Raw genomic sequence first — 14,363 nt, forward strand, 5'->3', positions numbered from 1 at the left:
CCCTAGAACGGGGTCACCGTCGCCCCCCATACAGGCCTGATCTGGAGCCCGCTGCTCTGCACAGCCGGAAGAGTATGCAGCAGCCATCATAGGAGACGGTCTATGTCTCCCAACGCATACTGCGCTATCCAGTGGACCTGAAATCAGGGGACCCAGCTCTTTGCCTGTGAGTACCCCTCTAAGGGTGAGCCTACATCCCTTCAATACCCTGCTTCCCCTCTTCCCAGCCAGCATCTATATTTACAATTCCACAGTCAGTGGAGCCTACCACCTTCCCCTGAGTTCCTCCCCTGGAGCTCCCACAGAGACCCCCAAAACTGAGCCCAACACACTGCCTCTCAACACAGCTTAACATAACTTGCTGTGCGGATTCATATCACCCCCACCTGTCCTCACTTTGGGGACCATACCAAAAGGTCCACGTTGCCTGACCTCTAACTGACCTGTTACAAGTCCCATAGCAGCTCCAGCACACCCTAGTGGATTCAACACAGATTTTTTCATCCCTATCTGCACAAATGTGATCACCTTGACTTCATGGCTGCCACTACTTAAAACCGGAACTCCAGCAACTACCATGTCATCTTAGCCTGAGTCAAACACCCCCACGGTACCACACTATAACTGTATCCTAATATTTTGTTTTTTGTGCCGTCACTATCAATATGCCCGCTAAGAGACCCAAGGACGCTGTCCCGGCAAAAATCTCCATGTCCTCGCGGAGATCTTCTCAAATCCCTGCCCCCCATTCTAGCCCTCCGAAGCACATGCCTTCCCCGCTGGGAGTAATCGAGGAGCTTACCCCTGCAACTGGAGTGGCAGGGATAGACGCAAACTCAGATGAACCGGTGATGGTAAAGTCTCTATGCCAGGTTTTCTCGGCGTTCCAGGCTGAGATAGCCAAAGATCTCAAACTAGCTATTCGAGAGGTCAAAACTGAGCTAGTGGCAATAGGCGACAGAACAGACCACTTAGAGCGGAAAATGGAAGAACTGGTTGCGTCCCACAACGACCTGATATCCTCCTATGATCAACAACAACAGGAGATTACCCAGTTTAAATCCAAGTTGGCGGACTTAGAGGACAGGTCCAGACGTAATAACGTGAAAATCCGAGGCATACCCGACTCTGTAGCTAACTCTGAGCTTAAAGAATATGCCGTCTCCCTCTTTCGCAAACTTCTCCCCTCCACAGATCCCAAGGAGCTGTTGATTGACCGCATACACCGCCTCCCCAGACCTAAGACGGTCTCCGCCGACCTACCCCGAGATACCCTCCTCAGAGTTCATTTTTTCACGATAAAAGAACAGCTACTGAGAGCGGCACGTGAGCAAAGGAACACTGACGTCTTGGGCGGCCTCCAGCTGTTTCAGGACTTCTCCCCCGCTACCCTGGCTAACAGGAGAGCATTTGCCCCCATCACTTCGGCACTAGGATTCCTAGTGGGGGTTCCCAGTCAAGCTGATAATATACCATGATGACACCTCTTACACCATATCCTCCTTGGATGCGGGGATCAAGCTCCTACTGGAATGGGACATCTCGATCACCAGACCTCCAGAACCGAGACGCCCGCAGTCCAAGCGCCAGGAATGGTCCGACACCTGAAAAACTGTCCCTCTACACGTTTGTTCATAATTGCTGACCCATGGACCCTACGGCCGTCCCCCCTGCTTCCTCCTCCACCGGGATGAGGACTTAGCGATGAGTATACTCTCTCTAGTTGTTTAGCAAAGCAGGGCGTCAGACGCCTAGCCCCATGGTTATAGTTGTAACTTTTTCTATTTCCAGTTAGCTATTTGTTATGGTATTTGATAGTATATTAGACAGTTCAATATAATTTTATACTACCTACTTCTGATTACTTAGATGTGTCAAATGGTTTGTTTGTTATATTCTCGGGTTCTATTATATTATAATATGCTGGTTTTCCCCCCCATTATATGTTTATGTCTGTTTGTATAATTACGAGTGGCGGCCTTGATTTCTCTCCCCGCTCAAAACCCTGGCCACCCCCCTAACCTCTAGTTACTACTGCACGAGTTTCTCCTTCCTTTTCTCTCCCCTGCAGTAGTCATGCGGGCCCAATTACTGGACCCTTTTGTTTTGCCTTTCCCTTTTTCTTACTCTACTCCTCGCTCTCTGTCCCCACCCTACTCCACACCTTCCTCCCTACCCCCTCCCCTCCCTGTAATGGATAGCGAAGACTGCTGCCCTAGCCCCCACCAGACCAGATGCCCTCCACCTTTATTGTACCCTCCTAAGCCCCTAAATGCCTAAGTTCCTATCACTCAATGTTAAAGGTCTGAACTCTCCCAATAAGCGCAGGCTTGCCCTTACATATTTTCACAAGCAAAGGGCGGATGTGGTTGCGCTCCAGGAGACACACTTTGCCTCTCCCAACCCCCCCACCTTTAAGAACTCGAATTATCCCGTAGCCTACTATGCTAATGGCCCATCCAAACGAAATGTAGTAGCAATCCTGTTCAGCAGCCACACCTCCTTTGTCCATCAATCCCAAATAGCAGACAAGAATGGTAGGTATCTAATCCTGACGGGTCTCCTCGAGGATAAGCTGACGACCATTGTCTGTATATACGCTCCCAACTCCAACCAACTCCCCTTCCTGCGCAAGCTACTCTCGCTGGTTAGGAATTCCGCTAAAGGCTCCCTCATACTGTTAGGCGACTTTAACCTGACCCTAGATCCCCTGCTGGACAAATCCCGACGCCCCGCCACCGGCCAATCCTCCTCCAATAACACGTCCTTAGCATTCCGCAACCTCCTGCTAGAATTTGATCTCTATGACACCTGGAGAACTTCTTACCCCACCGGGCGTGAATATACATTTTATTCCCCAGTATACAACACGTACTCTAGGATTGATTTCATCCTATGCGATAAATGGGCCTTACAGCACACCACCAAGGTGGATATCCTCCCAATTACTTGGTCTGACCACGCGCCAGTTCTGTGGCAGTGGGACTTCCAGCCATCTAAAATCCCCCCCAGACCATGGCGTCTTTTCCCGCACTTATTGACAGACCCCACCGCCAAAGCATCTATCTTAGCATCTATCAATTCCTACATGTCTCATAATGCACCGCAGGACACCTCTGTGACCACCCACTGGTGCGCTTTTAAAGCGGTCACCAGGGGGGCGGCCATACAGGCGGGAGCAACCCTAAAAAGAAGGGCCATTGCAACACAGAAAGCCTTGGAGACTAAGCTGGTTGCCCTGGAATCACAAAATAAGTCAGCCCCATCGAACCTCCTGAAGAAGGAGTTGGCCAACAGCTCCAAAAACTCCTCCTGGCACGTACCCAGTCCGCCTTGACTAGATTAAGACATAAATTCTATCTCTCCAGCAACAGATCCGGCAGAATGTTAGCCCGCAAATTACGTGCCCAACAAGCCAGGAATAGAATCAAATTCATAATCTCCCTGTCTAAAGAGAAATTTAGCAACCCTAAAGATATAGCTAACCAATTTGCAGACTATTACTCCAAACTGTACAATCTGTCTTCAGACCCTTCCACACCACAGCCCACCAGTGACACCATCTCAAGTTTCCTACACGACCTACAATTCCCCTCCATCACCCCAGAACAACTAGACTCCCTAAATGCCCCCTGGACACAGCCAGAGGTTCAATCGGCCATTAAATCCCTTCCCCGCAACAAAGCCCCTGGACCCGACGGGTTTATCACAGACTTCTATATCACCTTTAGCGATCTTTTATCCCAATACTTGACGAATCTTTTCAATGAACTGTCCTCCACAGGTCATGCTGCCCCAGAGCTCTTAGAGGCCCGTATAGTAACTATCCCGAAACCAGGCAAAAACCCGGCCTTCTGTCAGAATTATCGACCTATCGCCCTATTAAATACCGATATTAAGTTATTTGCTAAACTTATGGTGCTCCGTATTAACCAAATTCTGCCCTTGCTGGTGCACCCAGATCAGGCGGGGTTCGTCCCAGGGCGTCAGGCCTCGGACAATACCAGAAGAGTGTTTGACCTGGTCGACTCTCTTTCGGCGGAACAGCACCTCCTCCTCCTATCGTTGGATGCCGAAAAGGCATTTGATAGACTAAACTGGAAATATATGGAGGAGGTGTTGTTGCGCTTTGGCTTCAGAGATCGGATTCTCACATCGATCCTGTCCCTATATGGCTCCCCATCGGCCCGGGTGTTCACCAACGGCTTTGTTTCGGACCCATTTAAGATCTCAAACGGCACTAGGCAGGGCTGCCCCCTCTCCCCATTAATTTTTGTTCTTTCCATAGAACCTCTGGCCATTTCCATTCGCAATAACCCAAATCTCCCAGGTCTGCAAACAGGATCCATCAACCATAAACTTAGCCTATTCACAGACGATGTACTCCTTTTTGTGACCAACCCTATTACCTCCCTTCCGTCTCTCCACTCAACACTAGCTTTATATAGCGCAGCCTCATACTATAAACTCAATACTACTAAAACTGATGCCCTCCCGATAAACATCACTAACTCACTGCCTCAACTAAAATCCATATACAAATACAATTGGCAAACCAAATCAATAAAATATCTTGGCATACACATTACACCCCTTATGGCAAATGTCTTTGATGCCAACCTATCCCCCCTCCTCACCTCCCTTGCCGCCCTTTCCAAATTCTGGCTATCATTTGAAATCTCCTGGTTGGGACGCATGGCAGCTTTTAAAATGTCATTACTCCCTAAACTAATGTACCTGTTTCGTACCATCCTCTATATCTTCCCTAAAAAGTCCTTACAACTTGCCACTTCCATTCTGACAAAATATATCTGGGCAGCGAAACCCCCGACTATGGCCCGCTCCAGGATGTCAATCCCAAGAGCCTTTGGGGGACTTGATCTCCCCGATCTGTTCCAATACCAAGCAGCATGCCTACTAGCCCCAATTAAGCATTACGCTGACCCTTCTCCCCCCAGAGCATGGGTGACCATTGAACAAACCCGCTCCCCCTTATCCCATTATCAGATCTCCTTAAGATCCCGAAACATGTTAGACCCACCCTCCCGAATCTGCTTCCATCCACTATAGCTTCCCTTCACACGTGGGACCAACTTATGGCCACGCTCCCCCCTTCGAACTCTCTTATAGCCACCTTACCTATCACCACAGTAGCGAAATTGATACCCAATCTTCGACTGACGGTCTGGAGAGCCTGTGGGATTAAAACCCTAAGTGACATCCTGGAAGCACACTCTGTGACTCCCTTTACCTCCCTCGAACACCAATTCTCTCTCCCCAAATCGGAATACTACCACTATCTGCAACTCGCTCATTGGTGGAAATCCAACTTCCATAATTATTCCCCCCCAGATACAATCTCCCAAGTAGCCCTCGCAAGGCCCAACATGGTGCATTCTAAGGGGGATATATCGTTTTGGTATAAAGTCTTGGTGACCCCTCCTGAATTTTCCAAAACCTCAGCCCATAAGAAGTGGGAGGTGGACCTTGGCGGACCACTGTCGCCCGCCCAGTGACGTCAAATATTTCTATCTTCCTACACAATGTCCCGCTGCCTAAACCACACTGAGATGCATATCAAACTTGTCAATAGACTCTACCTAACCCCTGACCGCCTCCACACCTTTTGGCCTTCTTGTTCTAATAAGTGCTGGAGGCAGTGTGGCGGTGTGGGGAACATATACCACATCTTTTGGTCCTGCCCAAAACTCCGGGAGTACTGGGAGGAAGTCTTCAACCTAGCCTCCACAGTCCTCCAGACGCCTATTACTCCCTCCCCTCATATCGCCCTGTTCCACATCTACCCCCGGGATGTCCCGACAGAGAAAACATATGTCCTAGGGCATATCCTCATCGCTGCTCGGGCCAATTAGGCACAGCAATGGAAACAACCCTCCCCCCCCCTTCCCTCCTAAAGGTTATCCTGAAGACTAACCACCATTATCTTATGGAAACCAATGCCCTACCCCTCCCCTCCAGACCTCCCCCCCACACTCCCGCTGGCTGCCTTGGTTTATATACACCTCGGAGGGTAATGGTGCTGGTCACCTACCACCTGATACTACTCCGATTTCGCCACAATTCAATCTGATTGAACCTCCGGATGCCTTCCCAGTTCAAAGTCAGCCCCGCAGCCCTGCTCCCACCACCTCCTATAACTTAGAGTCCACTATTTCTGGGCTATAGGGCAGCATTGTATAGTAAAAGTCAATGTTTGTGTTGTATTGTTTGTATTTATGCCTTTAATGTGGATCACTCTGCGCAGTGATATGTTATGATTTATGTCTGATTTGTAATCCCTCTTATGTTTGCTATCCATGCCCCCTCCCCCCCCCTCCCTCCCTGGAATGCCCCTTTTTCTTTTTTGTACCCCATATAAATTTTCTGCACCAATAAAAATCTATTGATGGAAAAAAAAAAGACTTACCACACTGTTTCGGCCCAATTCCAACTGCTTTTGGCAGCTAAACAGTGTTGAGCCTCTTTAGTAGTTTAATTTGAGACCACCTGCTAATATTATGTCCTGTAGGTCTTTTTACATTACCAACACATGATTTTTTTCAGTAAGCCAATATAGTTAGGAACCTTTTTTATTAGCTTACCTGGTTATAGAAGTAGAAGAGGGCAAAAAAGAGCCTGTATCTCACCTACAGCCATACCACATTGGATACGCCCAATCTCGTCTGATCTTGGAAGCTAAGCAGTGTTGGGCCTGGTTAGTACTTGGGTGGGAGACCACATGGGAACACCAGGTGCTGTAGGTTTTTTCCCATTACTGGGCAAATTGTTTTTATTCTCTAGCTATTTAAATTGGAAACTTTTTCTTTTTATTACCAATACAGACATTTGGGAGAGGTCAAACAGACACAATAACCATCACCTAAAGACTTACCACACTGTTTTGGCCCAATTCCAACTGCTTTTGGCAGCTAAACAGTGTTGAGCCTCTTTAGTAGTTTAATTTGAGACCACCTGCTAATATTATGTCCTGTAGGTCTTTTTACATTACCAACACATGATTTTTTTCAGTAAGCCAATATAGTTAGGAACCTTTTTTATTAGCTTACCTGGTAATAGAAGTAGAAGAGGGCAAAAAAGAGCCTGGATCTCACCTACAGCCATACCACATTGGATACGCCCAATCTCGTCTGATCTTGGAAGCTAAGCAGTGTTGGGCCTGGTTAGTACTTGGGTGGGAGACCACATGGGAACACCATGTGCTGTAGGTTTTTTCCCATTACTTGGCAAATTGTTTTTATTCTCTAGCTATTTAAATTGGAAACTTTTTCTTTTTATTACCAATACAGACATTTGGGAGAGGTCAAAAAGACACAATAACCATCACCTAAAGACTTACCACACTGTTTCGGCCCAATTCCAACTGCTTTTGGCAGCTAAACAGTGTTGAGCCTCTTTAGTAGTTTAAATTGAGACCACCTGCTAATATTATGTCCTGTAGGTCTTTTTACATTACCAACATATGATTTTTTTCAGTAAGCCAATATAGTCAGGAACCTTTTTTATTAGCTTACATGGTTATAGAAGTAGAAGAGGGCAAAAAAGTGCCTGTATCTCACCTACAGCCATACCACATTGGATACGCCCAATCTCGTCTGATCTTGGAAGCTAAGCAGTGTTGGGCCTGGTTAGTACTTGGATGGGAGACCACATGGGATCACCAGGTGCTGTAGGTTTTTTCCCATTACTGGCAAATTGTTTTTATTCTCTAGCTATTTAAATTGGAAACTTTTTATTTTTATTGCCAATACAGACATTTAGGAGAGGTCAAACAGACACAATAGCAATCACCTAAAAACTTACCACACTGTTTAGGCCCAATTCCAACTGCTTTTGGCAGCTAAACATTGTTGAGCCTCTTTAGTAGTTTAATTTGAGACCACCTGCTTATATTATGTCCTGTAGGTCTTTTTACATTACCAACACATGATTTTTTTTTTTTTCAGTAAGCCAAAACAGTTAGGAAACTTTTTTATTAGCTTACCTGGTTATAGAAGTAGAAGAGGGCAAAAAAGTGCCTGAATCTCACCTACAGCCATAACACATTGGATACGCCCAATCTCGTCCGATCTTGGAAGCTAAGCAGTGTTGGGCCTGGTTAGTACTTGGGTGGGAGACCACATGGGAACACCAGGTGCTGTATGTTTTTTCCCATTACTGGCAAATTGTTTTTATTCTATAGCTATTTAAATTGGAAACTTTTTCTTTTTATTGCCAATACAGACATTTGGGAGAGGTCAAACAGACACAATAGCCATCACCTAAAGACTTACCACACTGTGGGGGCGTTGCCTGGCACGCGAGCGGACCAGACGTGCCTTTCGTGTGCTCCCTCCGCCGGGCTCTTTCAACAGCCCAAGAGCTACCTTTTAGAGGACTCCATCCCTCCACATCAACCCCGCCGACTGCCCCATCGCCTCCGGCTGCGACAGGTCCCCGCCGCGGAGCCGGGAAGCGCTTCTAAGCGCTTTTGCGGGTTGCGGCCTGGTCCGGTGGCCGGAGCCGGGGGCTCGATTTTGGAGCCGCGGTGTCCGAGCGGCCCTCAACCTCCCGCATCGCAGGACGGAGCGGCGATCCCCAGCTGGGACGGTCCCCGCACAGCACCACCCTAGAACGGGGTCACCGTCGCCCCCCATACAGGCCTGATCTGGAGCCCGCTGCTCTGCACAGCCGGAAGAGTATGCAGCAGCCATCATAGGAGACGGTCTATGTCTCCCAACGCATACTGCGCTATCCAGTGGACCTGAACTCAGGGGACCCAGCTCTTTGCCTGTGAGTACCCCTCTAAGGGTGAGCCTACATCCCTTCAATACCCTGCTTCCCCTCTTCCCAGCCAGCATCTATATTTACAATTCCACAGTCAGTGGAGCCTACCACCTTCCCCTGAATTCCTCCCCTGGAGCTCCCACAGAGACCCCCAAAACTGAGCCCAACACACTGCCTCTCAACACAGCTTAACATAACTTGCTGTGCGGATTCATATCACCCCCACCTGTCCTCACTTTGGGGACCATACCAAAAGGTCCACGTTGCCTGACCTCTAACTGACCTGTTACAAGTCCCATAGCAGCTCCAGCACACCCTAGTGGATTCAACACAGATTTTTTCATCCCTATCTGCACAAATGTGATCACCTTGACTTCATGGCTGCCACTACTTAAAACCGGAACTCCAGCAACTACCATGTCATCTTAGCCTGAGTCAAACACCCCCACGGTACCACACTATAACTGTATCCTAATATTTTGTTTTTTGTGCCGTCACTATCAATATGCCCGCTAAGAGACCCAAGGACGCTGTCCCGGCAAAAATCTCCATGTCCTCGCGGAGATCTTCTCAAATCCCTGCCCCCCATTCTAGCCCTCCGAAGCACATGCCTTCCCCGCTGGGAGTAATCGAGGAGCTTACCCCTGCAACTGGAGTGGCAGGGATAGACGCAAACTCAGATGAACCGGTGATGGTAAAGTCTCTATGCCAGGTTTTCTCGGCGTTCCAGGCTGAGATAGCCAAAGATCTCAAACTAGCTATTCGAGAGGTCAAAACTGAGCTAGTGGCAATAGGCGACAGAACAGACCACTTAGAGCGGAAAATGGAAGAACTGGTTGCGTCCCACAACGACCTGATATCCTCCTATGATCAACAACAACAGGAGATTACCCAGTTTAAATCCAAGTTGGCGGACTTAGAGGACAGGTCCAGACGTAATAACGTGAAAATCCGAGGCATACCCGACTCTGTAGCTAACTCTGAGCTTAAAGAATATGCCGTCTCCCTCTTTCGCAAACTTCTCCCCTCCACAGATCCCAAGGAGCTGTTGATTGACTGCATACACCGCCTCCCCAGACCTAAGACGGTCTCCGCCGACCTACCCCGAGATACCCTCCTCAGAGTTCATTTTTTCACGATAAAAGAACAGCTACTGAGAGCGGCACGTGAGCAAAGGAACACTGACGTCTTGGGCGGCCTCCAGCTGTTTCAGGACTTCTCCCCCGCTACCCTGGCTAACAGGAGAGCATTTGCCCCCATCACTTCGGCACTAGGATTCCTAGTGGGGGTTCCCAGTCAAGCTGATAATATACCATGATGACACCTCTTACACCATATCCTCCTTGGATGCGGGGATCAAGCTCCTACTGGAATGGGACATCTCGATCACCAGACCTCCAGAACCGAGACGCCCGCAGTCCAAGCGCCAGGAATGGTCCGACACCTGAAAAACTGTCCCTCTACACGTTTGTTCATAATTGCTGACCCATGGACCCTACGGCCGTCCCCCCTGCTTCCTCCTCCACCGGGATGAGGACTTAGCGATGAGTATACTCTCTCTAGTTGTTTAGCAAAGCAGGGCGTCAGACGCCTAGCCCCATGGTTATAGTTGTAACTTTTTCTATTTCCAGTTAGCTATTTGTTATGGTATTTGATAGTATATTAGACAGTTCAATATAATTTTATACTACCTACTTCTGATTACTTAGATGTGTCAAATGGTTTGTTTGTTATATTCTCGGGTTCTATTATATTATAATATGCTGGTTTTCCCCCCCATTATATGTTTATGTCTGTTTGTATAATTACGAGTGGCGGCCTTGATTTCTCTCCCCGCTCAAAACCCTGGCCACCCCCCTAACCTCTAGTTACTACTGCACGAGTTTCTCCTTCCTTTTCTCTCCCCTGCAATAGTCATGCGGGCCCAATTACTGGACCCTTTTGTTTTGCCTTTCCCTTTTTCTTACTCTACTCCTCGCTCTCTGTCCCCACCCTACTCCACACCTTCCTCCCTACCCCCTCCCCTCCCTGTAATGGATAGCGAAGACTGCTGCCCTAGCCCCCACCAGACCAGATGCCCTCCACCTTTATTGTACCCTCCTAAGCCCCTAAATGCCTAAGTTCCTATCACTCAATGTTAAAGGTCTGAACTCTCCCAATAAGCGCAGGCTTGCCCTTACATATTTTCACAAGCAAAGGGCGGATGTGGTTGCGCTCCAGGAGACACACTTTGCCTCTCCCAACCCCCCCACCTTTAAGAACTCGAATTATCCCGTAGCCTACTATGCTAATGGCCCATCCAAACGAAATGGAGTAGCAATCCTGTTCAGCAGCCACACCTCCTTTGTCCATCAATCCCAAATAGCAGACAAGAATGGTAGGTATCTAATCCTGACGGGTCTCCTCGAGGATAAGCTGACGACCATTGTCTGTATATACGCTCCCAACTCCAACCAACTCCCCTTCCTGCGCAAGCTACTCTCGCTGGTTAGGAATTCCGCTAAAGGCTCCCTCATACTGTTAGGCGACTTTAACCTGACCCTAGATCCCCTGCTGGACAAATCCCGACGCCCCGCCACCGGCCAATCCTCCTCCAATAACACGTCCTTAGCATTCCGCAACCTCCTGCTAGAATTTGATCTCTATGACACCTGGAGAACTTCTTACCCCACCGGGCGTGAATATACATTTTATTCCCCAGTATACAACACATACTCTAGGATTGATTTCATCCTATGCGATAAATGGGCCTTACAGCACACCACCAAGGTGGATATCCTCCCAATTACTTGGTCTGACCACGCGCCAGTTCTGTGGCAGTGGGACTTCCAGCCATCTAAAATCCCCCCCAGACCATGGCGTCTTTTCCCGCACTTATTGACAGACCCCACCGCCAAAGCATCTATCTTAGCATCTATCAATTCCTACATGTCTCATAATGCACCGCAGGACACCTCTGTGACCACCCACTGGTGCGCTTTTAAAGCGGTCACCAGGGGGGCGGCCATACAGGCGGGAGCAACCCTAAAAAGAAGGGCCATTGCAACACAGAAAGCCTTGGAGACTAAGCTGGTTGCCCTGGAATCACAAAATAAGTCAGCCCCATCGAACCTCCTGAAGAAGGAGTTGGCCAACAGCTCCAAAAACTCCTCCTGGCGCGTACCCAGTCCGCCTTGAATAGATTAAGACATAAATTCTATCTCTCCAGCAACAGATCCGGCAGAATGTTAGCCCGCAAATTACGTGCCCAACAAGCCAGGAATAGAATCAAATTCATAATCTCCCTGTCTAAAGAGAAATTTAGCAACCCTAAAGATATAGCTAACCAATTTGCAGACTATTACTCCAAACTGTACAATCTGTCTTCAGACCCTTCCACACCACAGCCCACCAGTGACACCATCTCAAGTTTCCTACACGACCTACAATTCCCCTCCATCACCCCAGAACAACTAGACTCCCTAAATGCCCCCTGGACACAGCCAGAGGTTCAATCGGCCATTAAATCCCTTCCCCGCAACAAAGCCCCTGGACCCGACGGGTTTATCACAGACTTCTATATCACCTTTAGCGATCTTTTATCCCAATCCTTGACGAATCTTTTCAATGAACTGTCCTCCACAGGTCATGCTGCCCCAGAGCTCTTAGAGGCCCGTATAGAAACTATCCCGAAACCAGGCAAAAACCCGGCCTTCTGTCAGAATTATCGACCTATCGCCCTATTAAATACCGATATTAAGTTATTTGCTAAACTTATGGTGCTCCGTATTAACCAAATTCTGCCCTTGCTGGTGCACCCAGATCAGGCGGGGTTCGTCCCAGGGCGTCAGGCCTCGGACAATACCAGAAGAGTGTTTGACCTGGTCGACTCTCTTTCGGCGGAACAGCACCTCCTCCTCCTATCGTTGGATGCCGAAAAGGCATTTGATAGACTAAACTGGAAATATATGGAGGAGGTGTTGTTGCGCTTTGGCTTCAGAGATCGGATTCTCACATCGATCCTGTCCCTATATGGCTCCCCATCGGCCCGGGTGTTCACCAACGGCTTTGTTTCGGACCCATTTAAGATCTCAAACGGCACTAGGCAGGGCTGCCCCCTCTCCCCATTAATTTTTGTTCTTTCCATAGAACCTCTGGCCATTTCCATTCGCAATAACCCAAATCTCCCAGGTCTGCAAACAGGATCCATCAACCATAAACTTAGCCTATTCACAGACGATGTACTCCTTTTTGTGACCAACCCTATTACCTCCCTTCCGTCTCTCCACTCAACACTAGCTTCATATAGCGCAGCCTCATACTATAAACTCAATACTACTAAAACTGATGCCCTCCCGATAAACATCACTAACTCACTGCCTCAACTAAAATCCATATACAAATACAATTGGCAAACCAAATCAATAAAATATCTTGGCATACACATTACACCCCTTATGGCAAATGTCTTTGATGCCAACCTATCCCCCCTCCTCACCTCCCTTGCCGCCCTTTCCAAATTCTGGCTATCATTTGAAATCTCCTGGTTGGGACGCATGGCAGCTTTTAAAATGTCATTACTCCCTAAACTAATGTACCTGTTTCGTACCATCCTCTATATCTTCCCTAAAAAGTCCTTACAACTTGCCACTTCCATTCTGACAAAATATATCTGGGCAGCGAAACCCCCGACTATGGCCCGCTCCAGGATGTCAATCCCAAGAGCCTTTGGGGGACTTGATCTCCCCGATCTGTTCCAATACCAAGCAGCATGCCTACTAGCCCCAATTAAGCATTACGCTGACCCTTCTCCCCCCAGAGCATGGGTGACCATTGAACAAACCCGCTCCCCCTTATCCCATTATCAGATCTCCTTAAGATCCCGAAACATGTTAGACCCACCCTCCCGAATCTGCTTCCATCCACTATAGCTTCCCTTCACACGTGGGACCAACTTATGGCCACGCTCCCCCCTTCGAACTCTCTTATAGCCACCTTACCTATCACCACAGTAGCGAAATTGATACCCAATCTTCGACTGACGGTCTGGAGAGCCTGTGGGATTAAAACCCTAAGTGACATCCTGGAAGCACACTCTGTGACTCCCTTTACCTCCCTCGAACACCAATTCTCTCTCCCCAAATCGGAATACTACCACTATCTGCAACTCGCTCATTGGTGGAAATCCAACTTCCATAATTATTCCCCCCCAGATGCAATCTCCCAAGTAGCCCTCGCAAGGCCCAACATGGTGCATTCTAAGGGGGATATATCGTTTTGGTATAAAGTCTTGGTGACCCCTCCTGAATTTTCCAAAACCTCAGCCCATAAGAAGTGGGAGGTGGACCTTGGCGGACCACTGTCGCCCGCCCAGTGACGTCAAATATTTCTATCTTCCTACACAATGTCCCGCTGCCTAAACCACACTGAGATGCATATCAAACTTGTCAATAGACTCTACCTAACCCCTGACCGCCTCCACACCTTTTGGCCTTCTTGTTCTAATAAGTGCTGGAGGCAGTGTGGCGGTGTGGGGAACATATACCACATCTTTTGGTCCTGCCCAAAACTCCGGGAGTACTGGGAGGAAGTCTTCAACC

At 48.4% G+C, this 14,363-nt stretch overlaps 4 non-coding genes across 4 annotated transcripts; all 4 read left to right on the top strand.

Annotated features, from left to right (window-relative positions):
• Nucleotides 1-6,645: 6,645 nt before the first annotated feature.
• On the top strand, nucleotides 6,646-6,764 carry LOC146030270 (5S ribosomal RNA). Its single transcript, XR_014455768.1, has one exon. It is a non-coding gene; the product is annotated as a 5S ribosomal RNA (ribosomal RNA).
• A 346-nt stretch (nucleotides 6,765-7,110) lies between these two features.
• On the top strand, nucleotides 7,111-7,229 carry LOC146032289 (5S ribosomal RNA). Its single transcript, XR_014457731.1, has one exon. It is a non-coding gene; the product is annotated as a 5S ribosomal RNA (ribosomal RNA).
• Nucleotides 7,230-7,575: 346 nt separating this feature from the next.
• LOC146032281 (5S ribosomal RNA) lies at nucleotides 7,576-7,694 on the top strand. The gene has a single exon (XR_014457722.1). It is a non-coding gene; the product is annotated as a 5S ribosomal RNA (ribosomal RNA).
• Nucleotides 7,695-8,045: 351 nt separating this feature from the next.
• On the top strand, nucleotides 8,046-8,164 carry LOC146033758 (5S ribosomal RNA). The gene has a single exon (XR_014459167.1). It is a non-coding gene; the product is annotated as a 5S ribosomal RNA (ribosomal RNA).
• The last annotated feature ends 6,199 nt before the right edge of the window (nucleotides 8,165-14,363 follow it).

Source organism: Crinia signifera, chromosome 8 (assembly GCF_055691185.1).
Source record: "Crinia signifera chromosome 8, ASM5569118v1, whole genome shotgun sequence".
Lineage (NCBI taxonomy): Eukaryota > Metazoa > Chordata > Amphibia > Anura > Myobatrachidae > Crinia > Crinia signifera.